At 42.9% G+C, this 13,004-nt stretch overlaps 1 long non-coding RNA gene across 1 annotated transcript; it reads right to left on the bottom strand.

Moving 5' to 3' along the window:
• Positions 1–6,905: 6,905 nt before the first annotated feature.
• On the bottom strand, positions 6,906–12,722 carry LOC110743850. Its single transcript, XR_002523584.2, has 3 exons — positions 11,940–12,722; positions 8,539–8,592; positions 6,906–7,085 (listed from the first exon to the last, which is right to left on the bottom strand). It is a non-coding gene; the product is annotated as an uncharacterized LOC110743850 (long non-coding RNA).
• Between the last annotated feature and the right edge of the window lie 282 nt (positions 12,723–13,004).

Genomic DNA, 13,004 nt, shown 5'->3' with positions numbered 1-13,004 from the left:
GAGATTCTTTACAAATTTTCCCCCACAAAGAACGGCTTTGCGGGGCCATTTCTTTCTTTCTTTTTTTTTTTTAGTTGAAGTTTTGCTTTTGTTGCCCAGTCTGGAGCACAATGGCATGATCTTGGCTCACCACAACCTCTACCTCCTGGGTTCAAGCAATTCTCCTGCCTCAGCCTCTTGAGTAACTAGGATTACAGGCATGCACCACCACACCCGGCTAATTTTGTTCTTTTAGTAGACACAGGGTTTCTTCATGTTGGTCAGGTTGGTCTTGAACTCCCGACCTCAGATGATCCGCCCACCTCAGCCTCCCAAAGTGCTCGGATTACAGGCATGAGCCACCACACCTGGCCTGCAGGGCCATCTCAGAGTAGGGCAAAGAAACATGTTTTGGGGTAAAATATTTTGATTTTCTTATTTGTTTTATAATGTTATGCCAGAGTCAGTTTGGAAAGTAAATCATATACAGGTTTAAATAAAACCCATCTGATGAGAATTTATGATTTGTAGAGCATGACTCCCCAGACTCCTTAGGTAGGAATTTGGGCAAGATAAAAAAAAAAATCAGATATTAGTCCTCACCACCTAAGACCATCTCAGCTTGAACTACACTGTTCATGTCAATATCAGCATTTTGGTCAAAACCACTCAACAAGTCTCTAGGAAGTTCCAAACTTTCCCACATCTTCCTGTCTTCTTTCAAGTTCTCCAAACTGTTCCAACCTCTGCCAGGAGGAACCCAGTTCCACAGTTGCTTCCAGATTTTGAGTTATCTTTATATTAGTTCTCCACTTCTGGTACCAATTTACTATATTAGTTTGTTTTCACACTGCTATAAAGAACTGCCCGAAAGTGGGTAATTTGTAAAGAAAAGAGGTTTAATTGACTCAGTTCTGCGTGGTTAGGGTCAGGGACTCAAGAAACTTGCAATCATGGTTGAAGTGGAAGCAGGCATGTGACACATGGCAGCAGATGAGAGACAGAGAGAGAATGAAGGAGGAACCACCACACATTGATAAAACCATCAGATCTCATGAGCACTCACTCACTATCATGAGAACATGAGGACAGCATGGGGGAAACCACCCCCATGACCTGGTCACCTCCCATCAGGTCCATCCCTTGACACATGAGGATTACTATTTGAGATGAGATTTGGTTGATTACACAGAGCCAAACCATATTAGCATGTGACAAAGGTCTAATATCAAGAATCTACAAGGAACTTAAACAAATCAGCAAGCAAAAACCAAACTACCTTATTAAAAAATGGGCAAAGGACATGAACAGACACTTCTCAAGTGAAGACATACATGTGACCAACAAGCATATGAAGAAATTATGCTTAACATCACTAACCATTAGAGAAGTGTAAATCAAAACCACAGGGAGATACCATCTCACACCAGTCAGAATGGCTATCCTTAAAAAGTCAAAAAACAACAGATATTGGTGAGGCTACAGAGAAAACAGAAGACTTAGGTACTGTTAGTAGTGTGACAGGAAAATAAATCTTGGAATGCCAAGATCATGAAGCTAGAGGGAAAAGTCAGGCTGGGAACGGCTTAGAGCAAACTTGCCTCCCATTCTATCAAAGGCATCCCTGAGGCTCACATGAGACAAATGAATGTCTGATTGCTTCCTCTTTTCTAATGTTTATGTAAAAACGAAGATTCACTGAGCCAGACTAAGTTGTATATTCAGTGGAAGGTTTATCAAGGACTCAAAAGAATGCAAAAATTTTGTCCTTATCTACCCCACTCTAACCTAATTGGAAGCCCCACTTCAGGTTGTCCTGCCATACCAGACTGAGACAATGTACATCTTTCTTTATATTGATTGATGTCTCATATCTCCCTAAAATGTATATATAAAAGCAAACTGTACCCCTAACTACCTTGGACGCATGTCATCAGGACTTCCTGGGGCTGTGTCACAGGTGCATCCTTAACTTTCCAAATTGACTGAGACCTGTCTTAGATATTTGGGGCTCACAGTAGAAATGTAATGTACTTCAGCCACTATGGAAAGCAATTTGGAGATTTCTCAAAGAACTTGAAATAGAACTACCATTTGATACAGGAATCCCAGTACTGGATATCTCCCCAAAGGAATATAAATTGTTCTACCAAAAAGCACATGCCCTCATATGTTCACTACAGCACTAGTCCCAATAGCAAAGGCATGGATCCAACCTAGATACTCATTAGCAAAGGAGTGGATAAAGAAAACGTGGTACATATACACCATGGAACATTACACAATCATGAAAAAGAATGAAATTGTGTGCTTTGTAGCAACATGGATGCAGCTGGAGTCCATTATCCTAAGTAAATTAATGCAAAAACAGAAATTGAAATACCACATGTTCTCATTTATAAGTGGGAGCTTGACCTCAAGTACCTATGGACACAATGCAGGAAACAACAGACATCAGGGCCTACTAGAAGATGAAGGGTGGGAGGAAGGTGAAGACTGAAAAACTAGCTATTGGATACTATGCTTATTACCTCAGTATGAAATCATTTGTAATTGTCACATGTAATTTACACGTGTGACAAACCTAAACATGTTCAGTCTGAACCTAAAAAAAAGTTGGAAATGGAAAACAAAAAAAGAATCCAAACAGGGAGAATTAGAGTCTTTCTTATTTAAATACCACATTTTTGAAAAAGGGATAGAGTCTCACTTTGTCACCCAGTCTAGAGTGCAGTGCTGCAATCATAGCTCACTGCAGCCTCAAATTCCTGAGCTCAAGTGATCCTCCTGCCTCAGCCTCCCAAGAAGCTGGGACTACAGGCTTTATGCTACCATGTCCAGCTAATTGTTGTGATTTGTTGCAGAGACAGGGGCTCACTATGTTGCTCGGGTTGGTCTCAAACTCCTGGGTTCAAGCAATCCTCCTGCCTACAGGTGTGAGCCACCTCACCTGGCCTCAAAATACCAGATTCGTTATGGGTAAGCCTTGCTCAGACATGGGAAGAATTAAGTCAGCACTTCCCTCCATGTAAACAGAGATAACTTTAAACCTCTGCCAAACATTAAGCAATATCTCCTTAGACCTGGAGCCTTACTAGGAATTAAACCAGTCTTTCAGGACTATTTAGACAAAGGACTCCTAACACCTTCCTCTAATCCTTGCAATACACCAATCCTCCCAGTTTAAAAAGCTAAACAGAAAAGGCTGGAGAATTGTTCAAGACCTAAGAGCACAAACAAAATAAGAATTCTTAGACATCCTGTTGCTCCTAACCCTCATACCTTGCTGTCTGATATTCCCATCACTGTCATTGACTTACACAGTGCTTTCTCCAGCATACCTGTAGAGAAAACAGCCAATATTGTTTAGCCTTCATTTCTCAAATTGCCAATATACATGGTCAGTCTGGCCCCTGGGCTACTCAGAGAGTCCTGCTTAATTTTCTTATATATTATGGGCAGATTTAGGCAACAGTGAATTTCCCAGTGGATCTATCACAATTCCATATATGACTACGTATTCAACCTTCCTGCCAAAATGCAGAGAAGATGCTGTCCACCTGTTACAACAGCTTGCTTTGAAGGGACACAAAGTGTCCAGAGATAAACTGCAGTTTTGCCTCCTTCAAGTTAAGTACTTAGGACATATGATTTTCCTGAGAGGGCTACTAATAAATCCGGAGAGAATCTCTATCATCATGACATTTACCCTGCCCAAATAAAAAGACAAGAGTGTTCTCAGGGTTAACAGGCTACTGTAGCAGTTGGAATCCAAATTACTCAGTAGTGGCTCAGCCTTTAAATAAAAAACTAACCAGCAGGTCAAATCTGCTGGGAAGAAAGGAAAAAGCAACACATAGAGGATTTAGAACAGACTCCCACCCAAGAGGACTGCCTTAGCCATCCCAACCACAGCCTTTTCTTTTTCCCTTTCAAACACAAAATAAATAGAAATGCTCTAGGAATATTGACTCAAAAACACAGTGATGACCACAGGCCAATTGTTTATTTCAGTCAAAAAATAGTCCGGTGGCAAGAGGTGGCACCTCCTTGCATAGCAGCTGCAGCCATCTTATGCAAGAATGTTGAAGAATTTGTCCTAGGGTCTCTGTTCACCATCCATGTCTCCCACTCTGTGGACTCCCTCCTAAGCTCTCACCACACTCAACACTGTTCTGACAGCCACCTCCCTTCTTATGAAGTGCTCCTGCTTTCTGCCCCTAACATGACTCGGAAGCACTGTAACACTCTGACCCTGCTCCCTGCTTCCTCTTCCAGATAAGCAGTGAGAGGAGGAACATGACTGCGCTCAGCTAAGGGATATCTTACTCTCCCCTAGGGAGGATTTACAGGAACCCTGCATGGAAAATGCTGAATTAATTTGACTCACAGAGGGTTCTCATTTGGGGGATAGTGCCTGTGCATTACCAGGCAATATATGCCACCACTTCCACGGTAGACACCATCAAAATGCCCAACTGCTAAGAAGTGCAATCAGCCCAGATGGCTGAGTTAGTAGTGTTAACTGGAGCTTGACAGTTGGCTGAAGAAAAGGTGGCAGATATATACACCGAGAGCCAATACGCCTTTGGAGTAGACCATGGTTTTCTTGCTATGGAAACAGAAGGACTTTCTCACCTCATCTGGGCAACTTATAGGCAGCAAGTGCCAAGTTTCTTGGAGCTCTTAGAAGCAATTCATATGCCAAAGCAGCTGACAATCATCAAGATCCCTGGACATCGAAAAGATAACACAGAAGAAGCAGAAGGAAATAACTGAGCTGATGCTACAGCAAACAATGCCATCCTAGGAAAGATGGCCTGTCCACTCGAGCATGCTCCCTCCTTCATGCCATTGCCCTCACCAACATTCTTTTACAATACCAGGTGTCAACCCCTCAAGAGAAACAAATCTGATAGCAAAAGGGATCTCCCTTTTGACCCAAGTAGAGAATTGTGGGTAGGCTGTAATAACAACAAAACCATAATTCCCAGAGGTACACAGTTACCCCTCCTTCAATTTATTCATGAAATGACTCCTTGGACCCTTGAAAAAATTGTAGCATGGGGAAGTCAATATTTCTGGACACCATCTCCCACTAGAGCCCAAATGGTGTGCTCTTGGTGTAGTATATGCCCGAAGCATAGCCCCGGCAAGCCTTTACATGGCTCCCAAAGTCCCTGTGCTTTGCCAACAGGACCCTCTTAAATATGGAAACTGAATTTTATCAAGATGCTGCCTTCTGACAATAGTAAATATGTATTGATATTGATTTCTGTGTTTTCTCATTGAGAGGAAGCATTGATCTGTTATAGTGATGTCTTAACGCTTGGCAAAGTTTTGTTAGAATCATTCCAGTTTGGGGAATCCCCTCTCTGAGCTACACAGCGACTGTGGGACTCATTTGACTGGACACCTTGTTGAATCCATTTGCAAAGTCTGTCTGATAATACAAACATTAGCATTGTCTCTCGACCATCCCTAAACCTCCTAAACCATGGTATGTGAAAAGCAAAGCGCACTCTTAAATAGCAGCAGACAAAAGAGAAAATGAGAGCCAAGTGAAAGGGAAAACCCCTTATAACATCATCATATCTCGTGAGATGTGTTTTCACTGCCACGAGAACCATATGGGGGAAACGGTTCCCATGATTCAATTATCTCCCACCAGGTCCGTCCCACAACAAGTGGGAATTATGGGAGCTAAATTCAAGATGAGATTTGGGTGGGAACACGGCCAAACTATCTAGTTCCGCCCCTGGCCCCTCCCAAATCTTATGTCCTCAGATTTCAAAACCAATCAGGTTGGTAGTAGGGACAAATGGTACAATAAACATTCAAATAGCTAAGTTAACAGAGACTTTGAACCTCCCTTTACCTCCCATTGGTCCTACTTAATCCTAGGCCCACTCCTTTCAGAAAACACTGTTTTCCAATGAAATAATAACAGGAAGACCTATGAGGCTAGACAAGGGCTCACACGAGCTAGCCTTACTCAAGGGGTAAATACTGCATTGTTGCCAAAGATGTCTTAAAACTTTAATAAATAGTTTTTTGTTTTTTGTTTTGTTTTTTTTTTTTTAAACTGGTAACAGAATCTTTCCCCAGTGAGTTTGTGGAGGCCGACGACTCCCAGGATCACAGATCGCAGCCAGAGGACTTTGTGTAATGGAAAAGACACCAACTGAAAGACCTTCTACAGCCCTGCTGGAAAGGACCTCAACAGGTGCTTGTAACCAACTCTTGTTCTGCAAAATTAAATAGAGTCACTCCTTGTTTTCACATCTCACACCTAAAACAGGTGTGCAACCACATTCCTGACCACACCTAGAGTTTCAGTCCAGTCTCTGACACCCACTTGCAATTTCAGAAAACACCCAAGAATCAGCTGGTCTATAGTACAACAGCCAGAGCAGAAACTCTTCCAGAGACATCCGACCAGGCCAGTCCTCGTGACACCTGAATAACTCTCAGTCTTACTTTTCTTGTGATCAACTACATGGCTGAAATCCCTCAGGGTTTTAACCAAGACTCTCAAGAGACTGTTTGGTATCTGTGGAAGGAACCTCTCTCGGTATGTCTTTCTGTGTTAGTCCATTTTCATACTGCTGATAAAGACATACCTGAGACTGGGTGATTTATAAAGAAAAAGTGGTTTAAGGGACTCACAGTTCCACATGGCTGGGGAGGACTCACAATCATGGTGGAAGGTAAAAGGCACATCTTAAACGGCAGCAGACAAGAGAGAAAGTGAGAGCCAAGTGAAAGGGAAAACACCTTATAAAATCATCAGATCTTGTAAGATGTATTCACCGACATGAGAACAATATGGGGGAAACCGCCTCCATGATTCAATTATCTCCCCCCAGGTCCCTCCCACAAGTGAGAATTATGGGAGCTACAATTCAAGATGAGATTTGGGTGAGGACACGGCCAAGCCATATCATTCCATCCCTGGCTCCTCCCAAATCTCATGCCCTCAGATTTCAAAACCAATCTTACCTTCCCAACAGTCCCCCAAAACCTTAAGTTATATCAGCATTAACTCGTAATTCCACAGTCCAACGTCTCATCTAAGACAAGGCAAATCCCTTCTGCCTATGAGCCTGTAAAATAAAAAAGCAAGTTAGTTACTTCCTAGATACAGTGGGGGTACAGGAATTGGATAAATACACCTATTTCAAATAGGAGAAATTGGCCAAAACAAAGGGGCTAAAGGCCCCATGCAAGTCTGAAATCTAGCAAGGCAGTCAAATCTTAAAGCTCCGACATGATCGCCTTTGACTCCATGTCTCACATCCGGGTCACGCTGATGCAAGAGAAAGGTTCCCAGGGTCTTGGGCAGCTCTGCCCCTGTGCCTTTGCAGGGTACAGCCCCCTCTCCTGGCTACTTTCATGGGCTTATGTTGAGTGTCTGCAGCTTTTCCAAGTGCATGATTCAAGCTGTTGGTGGATCTACCATTCTGGGTCTGGAGGATGGTGGCCATCTTCTCACAGCTACACTAGGCAGTGCCCCAGTGGGAACTCTGTGTGGGAGCCCCAACCTCACATTTCCCTTCTGCACTTCCCTAGAAGAGGTTCTCCATATGGGCTCAGTCCCTGTAGCAAGCTCCTGTCTGGACATCCAGGTATTTCCATACATCCTCTGAAATCTATGTGGAGGTTCCCAAAGCTCAATTTTTGACTTCTGTGCACCTGCAGGCTCAACACCACAAGAGTACTGACAAGGCTTGGGGCTTGCACCCTCTGAAGCCATGGCTCAACCTGTACGTTGGCTGCACAGAGCAGCCAGGCCCTGCGCCTGCCCCCAAGAAACCATTTCTTCCTCCTAGGCCTCCAGGTCTGTGAAGGGAGGGGCTGCTGCAAAGGTCTCTAACATGCCCTGGAGACATTTTCCCCATTGTCTTGGCAATTAACATCTGGCTCCTCGTTACTTACGCAAGTTTCTGCAGCCAGCTTGAATTTCTCCTGAGAAAATGAGATTTTCTTTTCTATGGCATCTTTGGGCTGCACATTTTCTGAACCTCTATGCTCTTTTTCCCTTTTAAAACTGAATGCATTTAACAGCACCCAAGTCACCTCTCGAATACTTTGCTGCTTAGAAATTTCTTCCACCAGATACCCGAAACCATTTCCCTCAAGTTCAAAGTTCCACAAATCTCTAGGGCAGGGGCAAAATGCCACCAGTCTCTTTGCTAAATCATAGCAAGAGTCACCTTTACTCCAGTTCCCAAGAAGTTCCTCATCTCCATCTGAGAGCACCTCAGCCTGGATTTCATTGCCCATATCACTATCAGCATTTTGGACAAAGCCATTCAACAAATCTCTAGGAAGTTCCAAACTTTTCCATATTTTCCTGTGTTCTTCTGAGCCCTCCAAACTGTTCCAATCTCTGCCTGTTTCCCAGTTCCAAAGTCGCTTCCACATTTGCAGGTATCTTTACAGCAATGCCCCACTCTACCAGTACCAATTTACTGTATTAGTCCGTTTTCATGCTGCTGATAAAGACATAGCTAAGACTGGGTGATTTCTAAAGGAAAGGAGGTTTAATGGACTCACAGTTCCAGGTGGCTGGGGATGCCTCACAATCATGGTGGAAGACAAAAGGCACATCTTAAACGGTGCAGTAGAAAAGAGAGAAAAATGAGAGCCAAGCGAAGGGAAAAGCCTTTTATAAAATCATCAGATCTCATGAGACTTACTCATACTCACCATATAAGAACAGTGCAAAACTGCCTGTGCATTCACCATTCCCCCACTGTCCCTCCCACGAGACATGTGTGGGAATTGTGAGAGCTACAACTAAGATGAGGATTTAGTGAAAACAGCCAACCATATCACTAGTCTCTTAACTGCCTGGGCCTCACTCCCTTCCTCTCTCAAAACCTGAAAGTTCCTTGTCTCCAAACTTCACTTTGACTGCTCAGATAGAGCCCACACAATTTAGTGGGTATTTAGACCAGATAACTGAAGGCTACGCAACACAGCTCCTCAAACATTCCCCAATGTGCCCCTTTTCAGGGTTTTCTATGATAAGGGTCTCACTAATTATGACACCCTGCAAGAATGGCTGGCCTGGTCCAATGTCCCTCAGTGACAATTACTAGAGGCTAGTCAGAGGACATTGTCTAACAATGGACAGCACCAAAAGTCTCTGTGTAACCAAGCATACTTACCCAAATGACCATGCCTGGTGTTTGGGGTGGATGCCTTTATCCTGCACCAACAACACTGACACTGCCCTCAGGCAACCACTGCTTATGGGAGTCAGCTGGTGGACAGAGGACCCTGAGAGCACAAATTCCAACCTAAGGTCGTATCTCGTGAAGCATTATGGAATACTCACACAAGGGTATACATAGACGTAACATTCGCCTCACCCTAACAATCGCTTTTGGGATACTCAATAGCTCTAGGCTGACTCCATTTATTCAAATTATACTGATGCCATTAGCCTATGACGGCAACTGCAATTCTGGTGGATGGAACAAAATAGGCCACCCAAAAGGCTAAAACGCAAACTCACCAGAGGAATTAAAACTGGGCTACATGTGTTGGGGAAAGCTGAGTTCACAGATATTGAAGAAAGGCATTCCTTAGAGAAAAATCCCCTGCCCAAAATAGTTCACAGAGAAGGAATGCTACTCCAGGAAGAGTGAGAGGGATGAGAAGCTGCCCTAAAAAATGATGCAGCTCTCATCTAATGGATATAAGCCAGACAAACCATGAAAACATACTCCCAAACTCAATGGTGGGAACAGGCATGTGCTCTCACCAAACAAGGGCTCATGTCCGTGTTATTAATATTACAAATAGAATCTGAGGTGGCTGTGAATCAATGGCCTGCCATCCTCAGTGCTGAGGCACAGTCCAAACACCTGTGGAAGGTGTAGCGTTTCCCCCAAATTTGTGGAAAATTTTCAATGGCAAATGGGACCTCAGACTCTATATTCTTAAAGCCCAGGTACCAAAGTTGAATGAGGCTCAAATGAATTCTGCTGTTCAACTAGTAGGCATTGGGAGTTTGGGAAATAATATGAGGATACTCCCCAGGGGAAGCCAGGGGCTATTTTAGCTAGGAATAGATACATGGCACCCCATTCCTCTCTCAGATTGAAAAAATAGAAAAGGAGAATGGTTATGCTCACAAACCACTTGGAACCCTGATTTCTCTCTAATTTGTTCCCTAATATTCACCACTATGGGACATAACATTTGGTATATGGGAAAGAGGCATTTTATTGGGGGAAACAACAAAATGACACAATAGAATTATATGACTTCTCCTATAGTAAAACCTTTTTCTGTCCTAAATATCAGTGTATGGTGCAATACAAAAGTGGTGGGAAAAATAGATTTGTCAACTGTAAGCAAGTCCTGTGACAATTTAGACATGGAGGACCAGATTTGCTCAAATTAGATTCACACTCTCCTTGGGATGCTTTACCTATGGAGACCAATTGGCCAGAATAAAACTTAAATTTATTGGATTCTGATTTGGTGTTGGTCCTACAACCCTCAGGTAAGATTTACCATAGGCTCAAATGCCCATTGATAAGAAAGATAAACAGCCTGTAGGTCAGATTAAAGAATATGATGATGCAGGCAGGGGACTTTTTGGCTAGGAGGTTGTTTACTGCTCTCTGATTCTACCTTTAAACTTCTTGGCACCTAATCCTCACTATTTTCATGGCACGTCTTTCTATTTTATAATTCTGTGCCTCTTGTAAATGCTATGTCAGATACAGGAAAAGAAAAAAGACACAATCAAAGATCCACATCATGGTGGCCTACAGCGTAGATCTGATCCAGAATGTTTTGTTCAGACTGAATCCTAGGCCTAACTCTCTCGCCTCTTAAACAATTGGCTATTAAATCAGGCCAGGTCATGTCCTTTCCTTATGACTTGACATCACTGATATAAAAACTACCATTACCAATGACCGATGACCAATAAACAACCCTAGGAATGGGCTTTTCTAGCACCATAGGACCTCCTGCTTGGTGTTGGCCTGCATGTGCATTCCATGGAATGATCTTTGGCCAAGAGTGGAGACTGAGGACTAAACTCTCACCTTTCTTTTATCTTGCCCAAATTCCTATTTGAGAGGTCTGAGAAGCCATGACCTACAAGCCACAACATCTCATTAGAGGGGTTTTTATTAACCTGATATAATGTGGCTAACTTTCCAACTTGACTCTGATATAGCGTTGCATGACAGATGGCAGACCCTGATGTAAATCAAAATATTTTACCCCAATATATATTTATTTGACAAGTTTTGAGATGGCTGTCACACGACCCACAGATTAAAATGACCCTGCAAAGCTGTCTTTTGTGCAGGAAATTTGCATCTCGAGAGAACCCCCAGTAATGCAGACAGGGCTTCCTTTTCTGGGCCAATCCAGGAAGTAGGAGAGGTTAACCGGGAGCCTGACATCTTTTAGTGCCTGAAAAGAGAATTTGCCATCTATTCTCTCTGAGGACTACTACCTAGGAGACTTCATCTACATAACAGGAACCATGGCCTCCACAACCCCCTTATCTTAACTCAGGCATTTCTTTCTACTAACATCAAGTCTTTACACAATAGCTTAATTCTCTCAACCAAAGGTCAACTAAAGAATCTCTGAAACCCACTTATGACTTGTAAGCCTCCACTTTGAGATGTCCCAGCTTTCCAGGATGAAAAAATGTACACCTTACACATATTGATTTAAGATTTCACCTGCAATTTCTGTCTTCCTGAAATGTATAAAACCCAACTGAAACCCAACTGTCTCAGGTGCACTTCCTCAGGACCTCTTGAGATTGTGTAACCCTACGCCCTGGTCACTCATAATGACTCAAAATAAGCCTCTTTAACAACATATTTGGCAGAAATCAGTTTTTTCCCCATCTACCACCTACAAATGAGATTTAAAGCATCTCATGAATTTACACACAGTGCCATACTCACGCATACAGGTACACGAAGACCAGGTTAGGAGATTTAAGGAGAAGGTGAGAGGTCCACTCAGACGTCTTCTTCAACAATATACCCAAAATATGTCTCTCATATTAATACTCCTTAATGGAAAAGAATTACAAACATGTTACTCTCAGCTTTCAGAATGAAATAACATTCACCCCTTCAGCAAAATGGTAAAAGAAAAGAAAGAGAGAAAACAGCTAAGGAAACACATGAGCACCAGAATTTCATTTCAGTTTCCTCCTGTGTGTTTCATGAGTATGACTGTTGGTGGAAAGAGGCGGAGGCTGTGGCTGAGATCAGCTTGTGGTAAGGCTGTGACCATTTGACTAGATTCTTTCACTGGAAGTGGTTATTTCTTTCCATGTCATGTCACGTGTTTGTGATTTTTGAAATCTCTCTAAATTCAACTGGATCCACAATTTAGTATGTGAAATGGGTAATTAGGCTAATGGGTAATTAGGTAATTAAGCTAATGGGTAATTAGGTAATTCGGTACTTTCAGTCCAAATTAAACTGACACTGCTTTGCTAAGAAACTGGCAATCTTGCAGGACGTAAACAGAGAACAAAAACAAGTTCAAAGAGTTTCCAAATGATTTGCCTCATAGTAGGGCAGTTAGAATGGCAGGATTCTCAGACTGGCTGCTCCCAACACAGAGTTATTTGGATAATTTATGTCTCCTGACCTCAGGAGATACACCCTCATTGACCTCCCAAAGTGCTGGGATTACAGGTGTGAGCCAAAAAAAATTAGCCAGGTATGGTGGTGGGTGCCTGTAATCCCAGCTACTCGGGAGGCTGAGGCAGAAGAATCACTGGAACCCAAGAGACAGAGGTTGCAGTGAGTTGAGATTGTGCCGTTGCACTCCTGAGCGACAGAGCAAAACTCTCTCTCAAAAAAAAGGATAATTTATGTCTCATGTCTTCCAGTGTCCCTTCCATGCTAAACACTTGTGAACATAATCACACCTCAAACAAGCAAAATAATGTCTACACACCGCAGTGGCTAGGAATGGCATTGCACTGTGTTTGATAGCTGGTCTCAAGACTC

This window comes from Papio anubis, unplaced genomic scaffold, assembly GCF_008728515.1.
Source record: "Papio anubis isolate 15944 unplaced genomic scaffold, Panubis1.0 scaffold955, whole genome shotgun sequence".
In the NCBI taxonomy this organism is placed as follows: Eukaryota; Metazoa; Chordata; class Mammalia; order Primates; family Cercopithecidae; genus Papio; species Papio anubis.
The sequence above is the reverse complement of the archived record's forward strand: the minus strand, read 5'-3'. Positions and strand labels throughout refer to the sequence as shown.